This window comes from Meleagris gallopavo, chromosome 16, assembly GCF_905368555.1.
Source record: "Meleagris gallopavo chromosome 16, MGAL_WU_HG_1.1, whole genome shotgun sequence".
In the NCBI taxonomy this organism is placed as follows: Eukaryota; Metazoa; Chordata; class Aves; order Galliformes; family Phasianidae; genus Meleagris; species Meleagris gallopavo.
Window position 1 is genome coordinate 4,840,590 of NC_139419.1, and position 21,605 is coordinate 4,862,194.

The following is a 21,605-nucleotide window of genomic DNA, read 5'->3' on the forward strand; positions in this document are numbered from 1 at the left end:
TGAACATCATGGCAGTGCAGGCATTAGGAAAATGTGTTTCTGAGGCTCCAGGAGCCTGACTGCAATGGAAAGGGTTGAACAGGTGTGAGAAGCGAGGCACGTTGCGCTCTGCATATGGCGACTGTGATGCAATGAAGCTGGAGCATCATCTCAGGTACAATCATCCCCAGAGCTACGAGATGAAAGGTTTCTTCAAAAAACCATCAAGCTCGTTAGAAATAGCCTGAAGGTCCAAGTGAGGAGATGGGAATCCATAGGATTCCCTTGGAACATCCTTTTGGAGAGCACCCAGCGCAACTGGGAGGTGCAGGGCCAGCGGAGCACGGCAGAGCCATGGCTGGGACTTGTCTCTCCCTGCAGGAGCAGCAGGAGGAAGCCTTATCTTTGTAGGTCGCGGTGGCGAGACACTGCCAGAGCTGGAGTGCCTTTGTTTTAGCAGCTCGAGAAGTGACATTGCTATGAGTCATTATTTTTTAGTCCCCGGTGGAGGGGGGGTTGCTTCCAGGGAAGCCTCTGACTTCTATTGGCAAGGTGAGCCCTGCCCTCTGTGCTGCTCGTGCTGGGGCTGAGATTTGCTCCCTGGAGTATGCCAGGAGCACCGGGGTGCTCACAGTGCAGGATTTGTGCTGGATTTTGCAACAAGAAACTTTCCCTTCTGCACAACCACACGGCAGCATCCTGGAGGAGCTCGGAGGATTTAACAAGAAGTATTAATTGCTCTGATAGGCAGTGGTTGGATGCGGCTCCCAGTGGTGACAGGGTTGGGCAGATGCAGTGTGTCACACCACGCCGGCACCAGCACCTCAGAAGTGCTGAGAAATCATGAAATCAGCCTTTGGGAAATTGTAAATTGCAGTCGCAGAGCTGGCAAAATCACTGCGTGGAGAGCACAAAGTGCTCAGCTGTGATCTGATGTGCATGTGGGGCTCTGTGGGGCCCTGGGGCTTCCACCTTCCATCAGGGTTTCAGAAGGGCGAAGCTGAGATTCCCCTGAAATCACAGGGTTTCAAATGCAGCCGCAGCTGGGAAATGGCCCAACCGCACCACATCATGGAATTGTCATAAAATCATGGAATGGTTGGGTTGGAAGGGACCTCAAAGATGGTCCAGTGCCATCCCGTGTCATGGGATTAGCGTGCTTGTAGTGCAGACCTGTGAATCCTTTAGTCTTGCCCCCGTCCCAGGGGAGCAGCTGGGGGTGATGTCTGTTGGCTCTACCCCATTTGGTTTCACTGAGCTTTACTGGGCTTTACTGAGCTGGCTACACTGGGACCCACAGTGCGCAGTGGTGGAGGTGCACTTCCCTATGAAGGGTGTGGGTTCGGTGCTTTGGGAGATGAGCACTGAGCCCCCAGCTCGAGTTGCTGTTCCAAAGAGGGGCCTCGAGTCTGAGCTGGAGGGACTGAGCCCTCCGTCAGGCGGGCTGGGAGCAGGGAGATGAGAGCAGGCAGTGGCTCTGTCGGGCACTGGATCCTCTTAGGAGGCTTTGGGTCTATTTTGCTGCATGATCTCTGGTATCACGAGTAATTAGCAGGGAAAAGGGAGGGCCTGGCTAGCCATCCTTCAAGAGCACAGGGTTGAACGGGGAGGCAGCACCTTGGAAGCACATCAAATCGCACGCTATGCGCTTGCAAAGTGAAGGGCTGTGTGCTTCCATCGGCGCAGTGACACCCGGAGCAGTGATGCCCCCGGGCTGCACCCATACCCTCCTTTCCCCCGCTGTTCACTGCTACGCCACGCTTCATTTTCCTCTTCTTTACAAAGCAATGCGTGGGGAGGGTTTGCTTTTTGGTACCTTCACCCTTTCCTTCCCCCTACCCTATAAACACCCCAAAAAGCAACCATGCCCGGAGATGACCCCCACCTTCCCCACATCTCCGTGCACCCCGGTCGGCAGATGCGCTGTGCTGGGATTTTTGCTGCCTCCCGGCTGCAGCTGGCTGCACGGCGCAGGGAGTGCAGGTGTGATTTGTTCATTTGCCTCCACCCCCCCCTTCTATGCACTGCCTCCCCCCTTCCCTCCCCTTCCCGCTGAGCCCCCGGTCGCGGTGCTGCGGGGTTGGTGGGCTTTAATGTGACGCCGTGAGGCTGGGAGAGAGAAAAAAAATAGGGGGAAAAAAAAAAAAAAAGAATATAAAAATAAAAATAAAAAAAATCGAAATGAGGAAGGAGGTGGCAACCTCCTCCTTTCTGCTCTCCCCCGCTCTGGAGGATTAAGCCTACAAAAAAAAAAAAAAAAAAAAAAAAAAGGAAAAAAATGTCTGCAGCTTTCTGTTGACCCTGCATGATGGCATTTTTGCGCTCTGTGTGCTGCCGCTGCTGATTGCTATTCCTGGCACAAACACACACACACACACGCACAGACCCAGCGCGCGGCGACCCGCTCTGAAAAAAAAAAAAAAAAAAAAAAAAAAAATTTAAAAACCCCAAAACACCACCAACACCACCTCACTCCCCCCACCCTCCCCCCCCCCAAAAAAAAAAAAAGCCAACCCCAAACCCAAACACACGGAGCCCCTCGGCCGCCCCGCTGCGCTGCGGGGACGCCGCTCGCCCTCTCCTCCGCCCCACTCCTCACCTCGTCCCTATCGCTCCACCGCGCACTTTGCTGTCTGCTGGAGCCGCCCGCAGCCAGAGCCCTCCACCACTCCTACCGCTGGCATTACATTTTCAGGCTGGATGCTATAGGGCCGTTTCTAATTACCTTATATCCCCTAGTGGTCTATGAATAATGGTTAGTGAAGGAGCTCGGAAGGGCTGCTGAGAAGGGAAAGAAAAAAAAAAAAAAAAAAAAAAGGAGAATTGTGCTATTTCTCACATTTTTTTTCCTAAGGATCTAATCTGGCTACTGTGTTCTGGAAGAGGAGGAGAGAGACAGCGGGAGAGAGAGGAGAGAGCACGGAGCATCGCAGGTATTGTTGCACATCTTTGTGCTTTTTGCTGTCTTTTTATCGGAGCTGTAGCAGAACCGGGGGGATGGGGAGCAGGATTTTTCAGGGTTTGTTTGTATTCTGGTGCAACTCGTGTGTGTGTGTGTGTGGTGGAGTTTGCAGGGGGGGTCTGAATCCGTGTGTCCGTGTCCATGTGCATACGTGTGTATGTGCACATGTGTGTGTGCATGGGTGGACGTGTGTGTGTGTGTGTGTGTGTGTGTGTGTGTGCATGGGTGCATGTGCCCTGCTTGCCCCTGGGAGCAGAGGGGGCTGCTCAGCTTTTGCTGGAAGTCATAAAGAAATTTGCAACCGGTCCAAAGCAAAATGCCACCGACCTGCGACGGACGGACGGACGGACGGACGGAACAAAGCTGCGGCTCAGGCTCAGGGCACTGTATCTCAGCGCAGGGAGGATGCGCCCGCCTCATCCTGCTGCTACTTTTGGGGAAGTTGCCATAACGGCGGGGGGGCTGCGGGGCGGCTCCGTGGGGAGGGCTGGGCGCTCTCGGCCACTTGCAAAAGTTGCTGTGCGGCGTTTCGCTGCCCCCGCCGCCGTCTGCACGTGTGAGAGCTGCTCTGTCCCGAGCCTCCCTTCGCTTTTTGGGGTGCTGGCGGCCCCACGCATCCAGCATCTGGCGCTGCTCCCAAAGCCCACAGCGGGACCACCGCGCACCCCTCCCCGCTCCCTCATCCCCCGTATGGATCCCCAGACCATCGCTGACATCCATAAACAAACAAACCCGGAGAGAGGGCTCCGAGCGGAGCGTGGCGGTGATGGAGGGGGGGGAGGAGGGGGGGCTGTGCGCGCTTTTGTTTTAAATACCGAAATGGCAATGATTGAAAACATCTGAATAGGATGCAATGCAGAGCGTGTGCGTTGCGGGGGGTGGGGGGAGAGGGCTGGAAAACTGCTTATCCGACAGAAGCAGGGCTGGAACGGTGGCGTGGATGGATGGATGGATGGATGGATGGATGGATGGATGGATGGATGGATGGATGGAAGGATGGATGGATGGAAGGAAGTGTTGGGTTTGTCCTCGCTGGCTGCGAAGGAGCAGTGCCATTAGCAGAACCCACAGTGCTTCCATCCACCCCACGCTGGCTTTCATGGAGCTATGATAGAGCTATGATAAAACCCCCAACTGGACCCCAAAATAAAGAGATAAAATGGAAATACCCCCACGCGTGTCCACGGTGGGGAAGGGGAGCACCTCTGAAGCACTGTGGTGGCATCAGAGAACAGCTGGGGGTTCTCCGGGTTTGGGTTTATTGGTGTGGAAGTGGGGTGGGGGGTCTGTGGGGGGCTGCCCTTGGCCCTCGCTTTGTGTTTGTTTGCATTGAGGGGGAGAAGAGAGCTCAGGGGAGGGGGGGGGGGGAGAGGAAGGCGGGGAGAAGCCGTGAGGGCGGAGAGCCGATTTAAATTGGACTTAATGGATTCCCAGGGCAGCTCTTTGAGATGAAAGTCAAAATAAGAGCCAAAGTGAATCTCAGCAGACCTGTCTGTTGCATTAGAGATGCAGCCTTCCTCTCCCTCCCTCCCTCCCTTTTTTCTATAAAAGAGAAGGGGGGGAGAGGGAAAAAAAAAAAAAAAAAAGTGTTCTCTGTACAGAAGACGGAGTGGAGTTTCTCGTTCCTATAATGAGAGCTCTAATTGAAGAACTTACAGCCCCTTGGGAGAGCCGTCACTGATCGCTGCTTTTGTTATTCATGCTGTGCGCCTTTTGCACGGTTTGGGGCTGCGTGCCATGGTGCCCCCACATTGGGGTGAGGACCCCCCCTGGGCTCCAATGCTGGGCTCCCATGGGTGGGCAGACACGCTGTGCTGTAGGATGTGGGGCTGAGACCCTCCCGGAGTGCTGCAGCCTGTGGGGCTTCGTCTGTGTGGGACCTCCAGGCTGTGAGATGAGTGCTGGTGGGATGAGGCCATAGGGGGACCCCCAGGTTGCAGGATGCTGCCATGTTGATGGAGGAGAGTGCAGGGGGCTGTGTGACTGCTTTGTGCAGGGGGAGTGATGTTGCTTAGTTAGGATGGCACCTAGTGGGGATATCCAGTGCCAAAGGCACACAGACCCTCTGCGCACCCAAAGTGCCCCTTTCTCCATCACTCAACAATTCAGGATGGGAACAGGTAGGGGTCTCGTCACCCCCAGCTCCTGCTGAGTGGCCTTTGTTGCCATGGAGAGGTGAGACATGCTAGGAGCCAAGCGGTGACCCAGACACCAGAACTCCTGATGGCTGCGATGGCAATGTTGCACCAGGAACTGTGGGCCCTCCATCACTGCCACTCCTCTCATCACCAGGTGTCGGCACCTTTGGGCTCAGTTCTTTGATTTTGGACCTCAGATCCTTATCCACAGTGCTTAGTGGCGGTCACAAGATGTCACCAGGCTTTGCAGACCCAGGTCACTGTCCCCATTCGGTGGCTGCCTGCAGCAGGGATAGGGAAACATGGGTCTCAAGGTGCTCAGGGCAGGATCTGGAACTCCTGCATTGGGGGCTTTGCCAGGAGCACTCTGGTTCTGTTCTGGTGTCAGAGCTCCTGCTGCCTGTGATGCCTTTTAGGGACATGGTTTGGTGGCGTGGTGGCGGTGGGTTGATGGTTGGACTTCATGGTCTTGGAGGTCTTTTGCAACCACAGCAATTGATTCTATTTAGAGGCATGGTTTGGTGGCATGGTGCTGATGAGTTGATGGTTGGGCTGATTGGACTTGTAGAGGTCTTTTCCAACCTCACTGATTCTGTGACTCTGTGGCTTTAATAGGAGCTCAGTGCTTGAGAAGCTTTACCCAGCCCACACACCCTCACCATCCCGAAATAAAATATAAGGTCCTGGGCACCTTTTGGGGTAGGTAGACTGCACTGTCAGGGCATACACATCTCCTCCATCTCAGCACCATGCTGGGGGAGCTGCTGCTGGCTGGAGGACGGCTGCTGGATGGAGCCAAGAGCCAACCTGCAGCTGACCAGCAATAATTGCAGCGTCAGTCAGTCACTGCTGCGAACTTCCTGCGTCGCACTTGCACTTGGAGGGGCAGCGGGGATGGGGGGGGGTCTGCATGACCCCCCTGTGGGCTGGGGGCAGCGCGGGGGGTGAGGGGCCGTCCCTGAGCACGGCAGGAGCCTCCCGCTGCATTACTCACCGCTTGATGTAGCGTGAACCTTTCAACTCCCTCCCCTTGGGGATGGAGCAGGCTGGGCAGGAGGTGTTGGCGGAGCAGGGAAACGCTCTGTGCTCTTTGGCTTGAGGTTGTGGGTTTGGTTTTGTTTTTTTTCCATTTTTTCCCACCCCTCTCTGCGTGCGTTTTTTTGGGGGAGGAGGTTTTTTCTTGTGTTCTCCAAAATAAAAAGGAGAAAAAAAATCCTTAAAAACAACAACGAAAAAGAATCCAGCCCAGCTCCCCCTCGTGTGTCTTAGTAAAAGACAAGGCAAAAGATCAAGGAATTCTTCCTTTTGTGCAGCTTTCAAGACCAGAGATGCACTGGTGAAAAGGGGAGGCTCAGAGTACCAGGCACACACCAGTCTTAAAGGAGAGTCCTCCCTTTTGTCTCCAAGGCGATCAGCTGGCGAAGGGCTCCACAAATTAATTAAAAATTGCACTGCCTTGATTGAGTTATTTCTGCTCGCATCCCACTTGCCTATCAAAGACTGGAAATGGCAGAAGGCAATTCCTGCTTCCTCCCAAACCCATCTCACCCCCATTTTATCCCAAGCGAAGGGAGAAAAATGGGGATGGATGGCGCTGTACCCGGAGATCCCCGAAGGACAGGTCCCTATCGTGTGCCAACACATGGCCATCTTTGGACTGTTCAGAAGGCTCGTGGGTCAGCCACAGCTCGGTGATGTTGGTGGAGAACCATTGGACATCCACGTGGCTCAAGGTCTTGTGTGCGCTCTGCTGGATTCCTGCCTTGATGGAAACCCATGGGTGTGCCATGGCTGCACCATACCTGAGTGGTGGAACAGAGTGAAAATCCCAACTGGTTGTATCCTTGGTGCCAACGCATTGTCAGTATGCGCAGATCTGTTCTATCACATTTACCACGGGGGTTGCTGTAATGGGGTGCTCCCACTGCACCCATGGCAGTGACTGAAACGTGCACCCGGTGCTCACGCTGTGGCTGGGAGGGATGTCCCATCCCTATTTGGTGGTTGTGGTCATGCAGAGGAACTGAGGGGCTGCTCTGTCCTGTGTGCTGGGCGTGCTCTTGTGTGGGTCCCATCTGAGCTGTGCTTCCAGGTGGTGTGTGCATGGAAATGAAACACAGGAGGAAAAAATAATTAAAAATATTCACGGTTGGGTACTCGATGGGCCAGCTCTGGCTCGTCATCCCCGCGCGCCGTCCTTCAGCATCGTGCTGTAGCCTCGACCCCATTAGCCCTATAGAAGTGTGTCCTTCACATGACCAGTGCTATAGGAGCTGTAGAGTAGTAGAGCAGCTGTAGGGCATTAACACCACTGCCCTCTCACCAGGGTACATTCTCTGGAGCAGAGCGTGGTCCTATCAGAGTATGTCCTTCACCATGACTGTCACCAGTCCCAAAGGCACTGCGGGGTCCTGACCCACCATCCTGCCTCTGGTGTCACCTTCAGGATGGGGATGGGGACATGGGGGTGGCATGTTGGTGCCCCATGGCAATGGGGACGTGGGGGTGAGGGACAGCCCCAAGGTGAGAGCGCAGCATCGTTCTCCAGCAGCGTAATAAATGCCAAAAGCCGTGTGCACACAAAGGAGCAGGGGGCACTCGGCCACCAAGCGCGTCTGTTCCAGGAGCTGATTTACTTTGAAGATGTAAAGCGTTCTCTGATGCTTCCCTCTCTGCCTGTTAACCCGGTGCTTTGCAGTTCAGTGGAAATGCAGCCAGTGTTGGTAGAGCCCTTCTGGAGCTCGGTGGGATCAGTTCACCACTTCTTCCCAACCAGATCAGGTCCCTTATATAGCTTATAGGGATGACATGGGGGTGCCGTGGGGGGCTGTGGTGTGATGGCTTTTGGAATCGACTGGTTGGCATTTCTGGATCTCTACCCCTGCGCATCAGGAGGGTTTGCATTGACTGGGGAAACCCAACTTTGCCTCCGTGGCTTTTCTTGCTCCCACTGCCCCGGTGCGACGTGTCTGAGAGCAGCACAGAGCAGGGATCATTGGCTAGAAGGATCGGATGAGATAGTTTCTTAAAAGGATTGTCTGATTGTGCTATTGATCAGCCTGATTTAAAAGGGGGAGCTCGGTCAGAGGGCGTAAATCACCATTGCAAAAGGGGTGAAGGCCTGGAAGCTGTGCTGGGAGCGTATCCGCTGGGAGGGACGCAGGGGCAGAGCGGGGGCTGCCGGCCAGCTCCTCCATGAAAAGCAGGGAATGTGGTCCATGGGAGAACACTGCAATTTGGGCAGAGCCCCTCCCTTGTGCTGTGCCCCCCTGGAACACTGGGGTGGGAATAAGGGTGGATGTGAGGCTGCCTGGGTGGTCCCCAGTGAGATGCTGACTGTGGGGGAGGCTGCTGCCTCCCTGTGCATTGCAGGGATAATCTGCAGCCTGAGGTTGCTGCTTTCCTGCTCTTGTGATCGCTGCACTGGGGGGTCACGGGGCTGCCAGCTTTTGTATCCCCCCTTCTCCTGGTCCCATGGGTTTAGGGGAAGTAGAGTGTGCAGATCCAGAGAGGATGAGGTGTCGTCCTTGTTGGTGGCAGAGGGTAAAGCAGTGGGGTTCTGCTGTTGGCTTGGGTTTGGGGCACACTGAGGCCCCCACCCCACCTTGTTCCTCAGCAGCATTAATCCCTGCAGCACGCACTGAGCTCCTCAGGCAGCTGGGGCTGTCGGAGCGTAATTACTATTCATTCAAGGTAGAGCTCCTGTAGCACATGATAGCACAAGCATATTACCGTGGAGTTGCTGGGCAGGGGCACATTTGTATCTGTCTGGGGGCAGGGAGCACCCATTTCCCCCTAGCATCGTTCTGCTGCCGTTTTCTTGCTTGGGCACCCGGGATGCATGGGGGATGGAGCAGGAGAGGCACTGCATGTGAAATGGGAGCTGTAGTCCTGCAAGGTGCTAAAACCTGAGAGCACTGTGCTGCTTTTTTCCTCACCCGGTGTGATGAACCTTCCTTGTGTGGTGGTGAACCATCCCGGGCATGAACCCTTTTGTGCATGGCTCACCCCTGATGGATGCATCTGTGTGCACCTCTAGGTGGCTGAGACAGACTGCAGGGACATACAGTGGGGTCATGCCTTAGGCCTGGAGCTACCCCAACTATTACGGGCTGGCTGACGAAAAGGGATGCCTGTAGAATGCCGCAGCACCCTCCAAGCAGCTTTTGCAACCCCAATGGGGTGAACCCAAGCAGAGCTGTGGACTGGGGCTAGGCTTCAGCCACCGGTGTTATCCTGAAAATGTCACTGGGACGGCAGCCCGCCGGCGCGCGCCAAGCCGCAGCGGGAGGCGATGACTCGGCTGGCTGGCATTGGCTACCATTTTAGAGGAAATGTGGAGCGGCGGGTAATTATTTCTCTTTCTTAATTGAAATTTCAGCCTCAGTGGTTTGCTAGAACGTGCAGGAGAAGGCGCACAGGCAAGCGTGACACGCGTGGGAGAGCGGGCGCAATGAGGGCACACGGGGACCGGCACCGCCGGGGGGACTTCCACAGCCCTCCAACCTGCAAAGGGAAAACAACCCGAAAAAATACATCGATTTGAATGGCTTTTAGGAGAGGAGGTTGCTTTATTGTTTCTTTCTTCCTCTATTTTGCTTGGGATGGAGGGCCAATTAAATGAAATTACGCGCTGCAGTCTGGCACCCCGCGCTGGCTCGGAGCAATCAGGTGTAACACAGCATGGCTGATGAGAGCCAATCAAGATGTATAAATGAGGTGTTGACATTCAAACAGCGGGTACCCGCACGGCCGCGCTCGCTGGCTGCCGACACCACGCTCAGAGCCAGGCACGGGCGGCGGCACGCGGCTCAGGGGATGGAGCTCGGCGGCTCCGGATTGTTTCTTTGGATATGTGGGTTTGTGGGATGGTGGCAGTGGGGAAACGCTTGGGGAAGGCAGTGCACAGCCCTGTGCCTGGTGCTGCTGCATTGCTGTCCGTGATGATGGGTTGTTGTCTCTACTCTAAGGCTTGCTTTGAGGAAACTGAGGCACAGCGGGCTTGCCACACTCTCCTGGTTCCATAGGATAGTAAAGAACTGGGGGGGCTGGGGGTTTCTCCCCCCTGTTGGTTGCAATGGAGGTGCAGGATGCGAGCACGGTGCCGCTCGAAGGCACCATCCGGGGAGGAGCGAATGGCCCCGCAGCCATCGGTCCCATCAGCATTTCCTGTCTCACGATGGAGAAGAAACGACGTGCAGCTCTAAAAATAGGCACGGCAAACGTGTTGTAACCGCATTCGCAGCTGTAGAAAGGTAAAACCGGAGCAAACAGAAGAGAAAACACCCCTGGGGGCCGCGCTCGGCCCCGTCTCGCTCTGCTCCGTGTCCCTGCCGTGTGCCGGGGAAGGCATTAGGAGCAGGAGCACGTCGTGGCGGGTTCTGTCGAACAGCGCTGCTGCCTGACCCTGATTTGTAGTGGGGCTGAGCGCCGAGGCTCGCTGTAGCGTTACGGCTCTTCCTGCCGTAATCGCCGGCACGCGGGCACCGTGCTCGAGGGGACGATGGCTGCGGTGCGGTGATGCTTGGAGGGGGCACGCCGGGACGCGCCGGTGCTGCCGTCCTGTCCTGGTGGCCGGGCTGGAGGCGGCCTGTCCCCGTCCCTGGGTCATCCAGGTGTCTCTGTGGAGTCACCTGGGGATGGAGCTGGGATTAGTGGCTCTGCTGTGTCACCTCCCTGCGTCTCTGCCAGCTTAAGGTGATGGTCACCACGGTGTCACGGTGCTGTCCCCGTGATCTGTCCCAACACCACAGCTAAAAGCCCTCCTTGGAGATGTGCTGTGCCCACACGAGATGCAGGGATGGGGCCGTGCCGTTGCCCTGGTGCTATCACACTCTGTGTGCCCGTGAACCTGGCCAGCTGGTTTGGGCCATGGGGGTGGTGGAAAACCTGGAGAAGGAAACACGAAAGGGAAGAGATGGCATACCTCGGGTTACCTTAGTGCCCTGGTTACCTGTTATCACCTCTCATTACCTTCCCGTAACTGCTGTGTGTTCTAGCTGGGTGATGGTTAGGGAGTTAGGGCTAGGGATGGTTAGGGTCAGCAGTCATAACCTGCAGCCCCGGAGGGGGTAAACTGCCATTCAGAGCTCTGTTCAGCTTAAAAAATTAGAAACTGGTGCTGTTGCATACAAGAGTTGGGGGGCTGTGTTGTGGTCCCCATGGGCTCAGTGCTCCCATTTAGGGATGTGGGGCTGAGTGGGGTCAGTGCTTTGGCAGAAGAGGGAACAGCAGCAGGAGGGGAGGCAGCGGGGCAGACAGACAGCAAATCCGTTTTATCAGATGCCGCATATTTTATGAAAGCACATTTCAGCTCTTCAGCCTTGGAAAGCTTTTCATACCCTTTAATTTTCTAATAAAAAGGAATTACGTTTGTTGAAAAGCCAGTAACAAGATTCACTGTCATTGTCTTTTGTACAGACCATAATTCCTGCCTTGGGCACCCGCCTGCAGCCCGGTGCTGTGGCCTGAGATTTGGGCCATGGGTTGTGCCTGCTTACCCAGCATGCGCAGTTCTCTGAGCTCACATTCATGCCATGACCTCACCCCCATAACCCCAGCCCCAGACCCAGCAGCACCGTTCCCTACCCCAGAAAAGCATTATATGATGCTTTCATCGGATGAGGATTTGCAGGGTGCAGGGACAGTGGGTTCTGTGCCATGCCAATGTGTTCCCTGTAGCCCAGCACAGGGGCACACCCCACACTGAGCCCTCAGTTTGTTACTGCAGTGATGTGTGGGTGTCCCAGTGGGGCATCGCTGTGACACCATCTGGCGCTGACCCATCCTTGGTACATGAGTATGAAATCCATGCGTCCCACTGCTCACATGCCGAGGTTGGAGCTGGGACCATCCATCACCCGATGGATCGCCGTGCCTTGGCCCTGCGGGGACGTTCCCAGTGGGTCCCCAAAAGCTCAGAGCTGAGGGCAGCTCAGGAGCCACGTGGCACAACCTCAGCGCTTTGGGATGCCGCGTCCTTCCCAGGCTGGGAGCGGCCCCGCTCCTCAATGCCCCATTCACGTCCCCGATCAAAGGGCGTTTGTGCACGCAGACGGGCGATCCATCACTCATTCCTCACCATTTGTTGTTCCCCTGCTCGGAAAGAAAAAAGCCGAAAATGCCCCAGTTGGCCCTGTGGGGAAGCAGACGCTGCGGCGGGGCCGGCACCGGTGGCCACCGAGCCGTGGGCACATGGTAGCCACACTCATACTGTGGGTGTTGGTCACTGGTTGTGGCTGTGCCACGGGGCCACGTGGTGCCGGAGCCACGATGCCGCCGGCGCCGCTGCTCCATCTGCGATGCTCATTTGAAGTTGCAGCGCTCACGTAGTGGGGGGGAATGCGGAACCAACCTGCAAACAGAAATAAATAGCTTGCCCATCACCCCCCTTCCCTGCCCCCCGCCCCATTTCTCATTGCCAGCCGTACTTTCCAGCTGGTTTTGGGGGGGCTCGGGGGTTTCAAAGCACTCTGTAAACGCGTGTAACAATGGGAAGCGGTGCCTTTTAGCCTGCGGCCGGCACAGTTTTAAATGAGGTCCCAGGTAGTCATGGTTACCTCTCCTCTTCGGTAAGAGATGACTTTTATTTCCTGCCTTTTGTATTTGCACATCTCAGATATACATTCTCCCAAACCGTAATTGGTATTTGTGGACAGACGGATGGACGGACGGACGGGATCACGCAGGATGGGAACACTGTGCTAAGCTCCCCAGGGGCAGCACAAGCTTTCAACCCAGCCAGTGCCTTCCCTGGCAGGGCAGAGCAGCTGGGAAGCTCATCCTGATGCCACCTTGCTGTGCGATCCCAGTGCTGCTGGGCTCTTCCCTTTCCCACCATGGGGCTGCACGAGGGCTGCCAGCATCATGTCCCTACTCAGGGCTCCAGCACCCCTCCCACACTGCACCCTTTGATTTTGGGAGCCAGGAGCTCGCTCTCGCAGTGTGCAAGGGAGGGTGAAGTGCCCGCAGTGATTGATGACAGATCACAGCCTCGTTCCACGGGATCATTGCTCAGAGTGTGGGCAAAGCTGTGCGTCCCGGAGGGACCATCTCTGCGATGCGTGCAGGGCTGTGTTGCAGGGCAGAGGGGATGGGAAGCCGCATATTTCATGCCTCTTTTTTTTTTTTTAGTTTTTTTTTTTTCTCCTTCTCTCTAAAGGAAAACAAAAAGGCAAGCTGTCTAATCACACGCAAGCAGATTCCACCCACTGCCTTGGAAAACTCGCTGGGAAATTATCTATCTACCTGCATTGCCCCGGTGCAGCAGTGCTGTGCTGGCAGGCGATAACCAGCGCTGAGCAATCACTGCCGTGCAGCAGCAGCAGCAGCAGACATGTTGGCTTTTTTGCAGCCAGAATTTGCAAAACTAAGCAGGCAGCTGGAGCAGCACAGTGCAGTGTGCAAGGCTGGGATTTGCAGCTCCTGTGTGTGCTGCTGGCTGTGTGCACCCACACTCCATTTAGGAGCATTTTTGCAGGGCTCTGCTCTCTGGAACTGCCTCTGTTTGCAGCCCTCCAGGTGTGCGTGCATTTGGGTGCTGGGGAAGAAGCTGTTTGCCTTTATATTTTTCCACTCCCTAATGAGAAAAATGCGTTCTTGTTGAAGAAGTTGGCCTTACAAATGCAGTGCTGGGCTGCTTGTTGACACTGAGCTCTGTGGGGCCGTGTCTGGTTTGTGGCACTCAGGAGCTGCCCCGTGCCAGCAACATCACTGGGAAAAGTGGGGTCAGTGGGGGAACCACTATGGCACAGCCCCAAATTCTTCCTTGAGGCAAAACTCATTTCTCAATTCCCATCTCAGTAGAGATGGAGTTTACTGAAGGTGCAGAGGCATTGATCCTTCCTAGGGCAGAACTCTCCCAGGCGGTGTGTGCACCCTTGGCTCCAACAGCTGAGCATGTGGGCAGGTAGAGAAATTGCTTTGCTGCAGGCATTGGCCGATCAGGTTTGGAGCTGGGATCCCCACTCCTGCACACTCATAGCAGTTCCCTTGCAGCCAGGGAGTCAGTGCAAGCTGTGCTCTTAGTTGCAGCACCATGGGGTTGGGATGAGGATGTGCTGCACAGCATCCCCACACCTCGATGCACAGCAAGCTCCGGGTTGCACTCACCCGCTCGGGATGCAAACTGCACATCAGTTGCAACAGCAGCTGATGGAGACTCCAGTATATTAGCAGCATTAATTAAGTTACAAAAATTATGCATGTTATCAGTTATGAGACGACCTTTCATAAACTCAGTTATTAAAGCAATAAAGCATGACCCGCTGGTCCTAACCAGTTTAATGGCTGGCGAGGAGTGCGGTTTTTCAAGTCGTACTTGCAGCAGGTCATTAGCTGAGCCATAAGGTAACACGGGGAGCCTGTGCGATGCGCTTGAATGACAGCAGGGACAGACAGTGCTCATGGAGAGGACGGGGCTGGAGGTCACCAGATTGCCAGGCTGGGTGCCCTGCACCTGGAGTCTGTGGTGTGTGCTTGGAGCAGGTGATCCATGGGTGCTGCTGGGGTTGGGCAGTGCAAGCATCCCAACATCATGGCCAAACCCTTCCTTATTCTTCTGGGAGGTCCCTTTGGGTTCAGTGCTGTTGGAACCCCAGGATTGCTGCTGGGGACAGAAGGGACATGGGACACCTGAGGGCTCTTGGCTGTGGCTGTTGTGGCACAGAGGGGTGACAGGGACCGTGTCCCTCTGCAGGGGTGGGGACAGATGGCAACACCTAGGTTCTCCCCGCCATGCTGATCTCAGCTAACATATGATGCTGAGCTGAGACCTCATTTGGAAACACCTGGGATGGTCCCTGTGTCCCCCACCAGAGACCTCCCGCTCACCCAGGGCCACCAAGCTGCCGGGCCCTGCTCTCTCCATGCACTGTCCCCATCCTCAAGCACACTGCTTGCCCCCCTGGCACCCCCAAAGCGCCATCCCTGTCCCCGTCAGACGTTTCCAAGCGCTGACCCTCTCCATAAACAAAGGAGAGGCAGAGGGAGGGTGGCTGGCATGTTAATATACTCTCCCCCCCTCTTTTCCTCCCTTCATCCCTCTGGGAAAGGCCTTTGCAGATATAAGCAAACCTTGATTAAAAGCTGCCTGACAGGCAACGGCAGCAGCAAGCAGCAGGCAAGGAAGCTCTCCAAGTCCAAAGGGAGCTGCTGCTGCTGCTGCCGCTGCTGCCTCCATTCTCAGATGTCCCTGATCCTTTAATCAATCACAGCCGCGGAAGAGAAGAGCAAACACACATGCTGAGGCAGAGGTATGTGCATGCATTCATTCCAGCCGGAGCCCAGGCACCGGGGCGGGCGCACGGCTCTGGCTGCGGACATGGAGTCCATCCCGTGCCAGGAGCGTGGGGCCAGCATTCCCCACATCCACATGGGGTGCAGGCAGGCAGTGGGGCCCAGCGTGCTCCCCAAGCTGTGGGGCTGAACGAGAGCAACGCTGTGTGCTTACAGCCCCAGGGAACTGCAGGGACAAGAGACGGCAGTGGGACACGCGCTGCTCGTTGCATCCCACCAGCTGGTGCCCAAAGCCAACCATCCTCCTGCAGCCGGGCATGTGGCTCCACTCCAACCTTGGGCACCAACCGTGTCCTCATCCCCTCCACCACCAGATCCCTCCAGTAAGGTGTGCGGGGTGATATGGGAGCGGAGGGAGGGAATCCAATCCAGCCAAGCCCCCAGCTGGGGGTGGGCAGGGCCTTGCCGTTTCCTTGTTTATTTTTTTGCCGTCGCTTATTTTTAGCACCGCTGCTTAATGCCTTGTGACAGTGCCTTGGGACGCTCTGCTCGGTGCTGCCAACGCCGTGCAGCCGGTGGGGGGCTCACAGAGCACCTCCTGCTAATGGGGGTCCAGGGTTGGCAGTGGGGCTGCATCCGTGCGCTGAATGTATTTGGGTTCTGCAGGGAGGGATGCGCAGCCACCCCTGAACTTATCTGATGGGGGTTTGTGTTTTAAGGCCATTGTGTGGATTTTGAGAATAAGGTGTCCTGGCAATAACTGACCTGCAGCTAATTGTTGGGGATGTCAATATTTTTGGTGCTTGGAGTGGAAACAGCACAGTGTACTGGGGATGCTGGACCTGTGCTGGCTTGGAGAGCTCCTCCTGGAGCTGCTGAGGCTGTGTTTTGGGGATGGGTGAAAGGGCTGCCATGCTGAAATGTGAGGCTCCTGCTCTCAGTGGCCTCTGCAAACTGGTTCTCTGGCCAAGCAAAGACTGGAGGTGACACTGCTCTGTGATGCCAAGGAACCATTGGAATGCCCCAAAACCCATCCGCAGTGGGGGCAGCGGGGGGGCTGAGCCTCCAGGCTCTCAGTGGGACCCCAGCTGGGCTGTGGCTGTGGCTGTGCAAGCGTCTGCTCGCTGCCCTCAAGCCCATTAGTAACGGATCTTTGTGGAATATCCCCCTCATTAAGGCGAGCTACCTCATGTGTCAAAGGAGCCCTATAAAGAAATGACACTCCGCTCCTTACAGGCTGTGCATATGTAAATCGGGCGGTGCACAATCCCTAATTGAGACATCATGGGGCCGCTCAGCCCCGGGACCCGTGGGAATGCCAAACCCTGTGGGGATGATGTGGGGGCAGCGGGAACAGCAAGGAACGTGTCCCTGCCACCTCCTGCGTCCGTGCAGGGAGCGGGTGGCAGCCATGGAGCTTTTTGGGGTATGGGACATCCCATGGACATTGGGCTGGGGGCACATGTGCACTGCCCACTCTGTGTTCAGGACTCCTCTGGCTCTTCTGTGTTGCTTCAAGTCTTGTTTGGGAGAAAACGTAGCTTGTTCCCTTTCCCCATTGGATTAGGGCTCTGCTGGGCTCTCTGCCCAGTTCTGGGTGCTCGCCTGCTGCCACTTGCTGTTCCCTTCTGGGGACTGAATCCTGAGCGAGTGTTCATTTCTCAAGCCAGGGCTGGGATGCTGCAGGACTTGGGAAAAGCCGGAGAAAGGAACTGCAGAGCAGTGGGCCACAGCGTCCTGGTGCTGCACAGCTTCACCGCCCATCAGGAGATACCACATGGCACCAAGGGACACCGCAGTCCGTGCACAGTGCCTGCGCTTTCCGCTCCTTTAGAGAATGGAGAGCATCAGCCCACTGAGGACATCCTCATTTAGGAGATTTCAGTGACCTTTTTTCAAGCAGATTCCCTCCACCCAACCTCCCTTCACCCTGTCCTGCAGCTTTCCATCCCTCATCCCTCCATCCCTCATCTCTCCACCCAGCATCCTTCCATTCAGGCAATGCCAACGCACAGAACTCAGCAGGGTCTGGGCCATCACTGTGCCCTCATATAAGCACAGCAGTGGCACAGAAGGGGAATGAGACCCTTCTATTTGTTTTGGCACCACGTTCCCAATCAGCGCACCCCACCAGCACAGTGTGCTGCTATTTAAGGAGACCACTTGAGGTACACCTGCATGAGGGAGCACAGCGCCAGCAAGTCAATAATGAGAAGAGATGCATCCATTTAAGGAAAACAGAAAACAACAAGAAAGGCAATGCATTCTGGAGGCTGAGGGGATCAGTCCCAGTCGGGCCCCATCTTTCCATGCTTCCATGTCTCAGCTCCGGCCATCCCCACATGTTTACCACACGCTGCCATTTGCCTTCTGCCTTTCCCCCCCCTGCTTTATCCCCTCCTTTTCTGAAACATTATAAATCAAACGGCTTAAAATGTAAAGCATCAAACATTCTAAAACCTTCATCTATTATTAACTGTGACAGTAAATTCCACCTCTGAATGTTTCACATAGCAACTGTTACCAGGACTCTTCATCCCGAGCTGATGTTCCTGCAACTTTGCTCCAGCAGCTCGGGGGCCATCCGCCCCTCTGCAGTGGGGCTGCAATGCCCCCAGACTGTGATACTTTTGTTCAGTACGTTGTGGAGTGCTACAAATAACAGTGTTGTTGTTAACATGAGGGCAAAGGGGTGTTTTTGTGCTGGAAGCTGGGTGCTTTTTGTTGCTGCTTTGCCTTGTTGGTGATGGTGGCTTTGCTTTTTGGGTGGTGGTGCCCTGTCTGGGTTGTGCTGTGGGGCTGCTCCTATGGATGATCAATAGGGCTCTCCTGGTGTGTGTGCGTATGGCATGGCATGGCATGGCATGGCATGGTGTGACATGGTATGGAACATCATGACATGGCATGGTGTGGTGTGACATGTAACATCATGGCATGACACAGCATGGAGTGACATGGCATGGCACAGCGTGGCATGGTACAGCATGGCACAATATGGCGTGGAACAGCACGGCGAGGCACAATGTGGCATGGTACGGAATAGCACGGCATGGCATGGCATAATGTGACCCAGCAAGGTGCAGAGTGAGATGGCACGGCACAACATGGCATGGCACAGCCTGGCACAACATGGCAAGACACAGTGTGGCATGGCACAGCATGGAATGATGTGGCACGGCTCAATGTGACATGGTATAGCACATCACGGTGTGGCACAGCATGGCACAGAACAACATGGCATGGCACCCCACCAGGCTCAGAACCACAGCTCCTTCCCCTCTCCTTGTCCTGCCTCACTCCGTGCTCAAGCCCCCAGCACCACCGCAGCAGCCCCCAACCCCACGCCCACCAGGGGAAGCCCCACCACACCATGCCCTGTGCCCACCACGGCTTCCCCGGCTCTCCTCCTCCAGCAGCGCCGTGCTGCCACGAACCCCCCTGCTGCCTCCGCGCTGCCGTGATTTATTCATTCATAAGGAGGGCAGCGCGTCTCCGCGCCTCCCCCTGCTCCCCGGGGACAGGCAGCAATTTCCCTGCTCTGAAGAAGCTTGTGAAGGTTTGAGTGAATCTGGGAAGCAAATCTAATTGGCAACCTCGTAATTCCTCGGGGGGACATGTACTTTGGTCATATCTAAGTACATTCCAGCCAGTGTTTAAGACACACTGAATCCAAACTTGGACAGTAAAATACCAGCAGCTCTAAGCTCCTTATCTATTTCAGGCAGATTAACTCCTTAATCATCCCTTTTGGAAGTTCCCTGCCCCAAATTCCGCTCCCTTCCCCCTTTCCTCCCCCCCTGTTTTCAGCAGGAACAAAAGGAACAGGCAGATTTTGCAGGGTGCGAGAGGTTAGGATCGCGGCGGCGATGATTGACAGAGGCAATAATGGGGGAATGGAGGACGGCCTTTGGAAAGCTGCTTTCCTGGCGAACCTGCCTGCGTGTTTGTCTTCGGGATTTGGAGATGGGAAGCGTATAATGCCGAGATAATTTATCATATGACATCAAATGTCATTTTTTTTTAATTTCTTTTTACCCCTCTTTTCTCTATTTTCCCCCCTGTAAGAGGGGTGAAGGCGGTGGGGCCACCCCACGAGCAGACTGGGGGGCTCCTGGCAGAACCATCTTCTGCCCCATCCCATAAAAACAAGAAAAGCATCAGTGCTGGGCGCCGCTCACTGTCACTCAGGGAAGTGCTGGAGCATTGTGCTTCCTTACAGAGCTGTTGACCACTTGCAGGAGGTGGCCCTGGTCGGTGGATGTGGCACGTGGCAATGGGGATGGGGCTGGGATTGGGACTGGGCTAGGGTGAGGCAGGGTGGGACAGGAATGAGGCCAGGATGGGACTGCAGTGTCATTGGGATGGGACCAGGACAGGGCGGGGATGGAACCAGAGTGGGATTGGGTTGGATCCCAAATGGGACCATGGTGGGATTGGGATGGGACCTGGATGAGACCCAGGTGGGATTGGGGTGGTGCCAGGAAGGCATTGGGATGGAAATGGGAGCACCCGACAAACAGAAATAACCCAAACATTGAGATTCATCCATGTGGGTCACTTGATTGGGGCTGAAGGGTTGGTTGAAGGGTTGGGGCTGAAGGTTTGAGTCTGAAGGATTGGCATAGGGTTGGCTGATGGGTTGGAGCTGAAGCACTGGGGTTGAAGGATTGGCTTAGGATTGGTTGAGGGGTCGGCTGAAGGGTTGGGGATGCAGGTTTGAGGCTGGAGGGTTGGGGCTAAAGGTTTGAGGCTGAAGGATTGGCATAGGGTTGGCTGAAGGGTTGGCTGAAGGGCAGTGCGGCGCTGGGGAAGATCTGTCTGCTACCCCCCCGGCACAGCTCCCGTTGGCTGTCCTTGCTTTTGTCTGCAACGCGGGGCAGGCCGGGTCCTTCTTTAACCTCAGCCATATTTCCTGTGCAGCCATCGACTTGTTTTCCTCTCTCCTGTGAGCGCCTCAAGGTTGATGTCAATCCTGTTGGTGGGGGAAGCGATAAGCACGCGGCCGCCCCCACTGCGCGCTCGGCCCTGCCATGAATTTTGTCTCCGGAGCGCGTTTGCTTTGCAGGAGGCATTGCCCAGGGAAGCTCAGGTGGAGCATCTGCTTTGCAGCGAGTCTCGGGGTTGCTTGTATTTTAGTTTTTAATCCCTTTCTTTTTGCAAAGCCCTCTCTTGCCAGCTGGCAGCGTGCAGGGGCAAGGAGAGACGCGGCGACTTGCTGCAAAGAGCCCTTCTCCCTGGGATAAGCAAAAAGCAACGGGAAAAAAATAATAAATGAAGGAGGGAAAAAAGAGGGGATGGAGGAAGCGAGGGGGGCTGAGCCGGATTTCCAGGCTGGGGGGGAGGCCGGGGGACAGCGGGCTTCCCCTGGCAGCGGTGGCGGAGCAGAAACGTTGAGTCATGAGTGAGGTTTGCAGGCAATGTTTTTCCCAAGCAAAATTCCTCACCGGGGAGGAGCAGAGCAAAGCTGGGGAAAAAAAAAAGGGGGGGGGGGTGGGCGGGGTTCATGGGCTGCGTGCCCCAAATGGGGAAGGCTGTACCCCATTGCAATGGGAATCCCATCTGGGGGGATTCAGGGAGGGACCTGCTCAGGGAATTCCCCAGCAGCCGGATGGGAGGAGCAGCCGGTCCTGGGGGGTGGGGGGGGGGTCTGCGCACCCCATCCCTCCTCCTGGCTGCCCGCATCCGCCCACCCCCGCGCAATGGGCGGCGCAGCCCCAGCGCCATTTATCATCATCTGCGGGCAAGTGAAGTGTGCAGGGAACAGCTGCTGCGCTCGGCTGAGCGCCGGGGGGGCACGGGGAGATGGGGAGGGGGGAAGGGGGCTGCCCTGTGTGTGCCCCTTCCTTGGGCTTGCATGGGAGATGGGGGGGCATTAGAAGGGGGTACTGGGGGAGGGGGATCAACGGGGTGCTTTGGAGGAGGGGTGCTTTAAGGGGTGCGTTAGGAAAGGGATGTGTTAAGGGGAGCGTTGTATCGAGAGTGCATTAAAAGGGTGCAGGGGAAAAAGGGTGCATGAAGGGGGCATTGGGGTGAGGATTTGTTGAAGGGTGCGTTGGAGGGGGCACCGGAGAGGGTGCATACACGGGATGAACTGGAGAGGGGGTGCACTGAGGGGGGATCCATTGGATACAGGGTAGGTAATGGGGTGCATTAAGGGGTGCATTGGAAAAGAGGAGTGTTAAGGGGTGCACCGAAGGCGGGTGCACCTGGAGCAGTACCTCCGTGTCCCCTGGGGACGTTTCCCAACGCTGTGCAGAGCTCCGCCGCTGCCTTCCTTCCCCCTTCCCTCT

At 55.9% G+C, this 21,605-nt stretch overlaps 1 protein-coding gene across 5 annotated transcripts in view; it reads left to right on the forward strand.

Annotated features, from left to right (window-relative positions):
• RAI1 (retinoic acid induced 1) overlaps positions 1-21,605 on the forward strand; it is a 59,441-nt gene that overhangs the window by 26,065 nt on the left and 11,771 nt on the right. For 4 of the 5 annotated variants that reach the window (XM_085237457.1, XM_085237455.1, XM_085237460.1 and 1 more), the window contains exon 2: positions 2,834-2,912. The exons of the other annotated variant lie outside the window; for it this stretch is intronic. The gene's annotated coding sequence lies outside the window, so the exon portion shown is untranslated. The remainder of the gene's footprint in view (positions 1-2,833; positions 2,913-21,605) is intronic. 5 annotated transcript variants of the gene reach the window in all.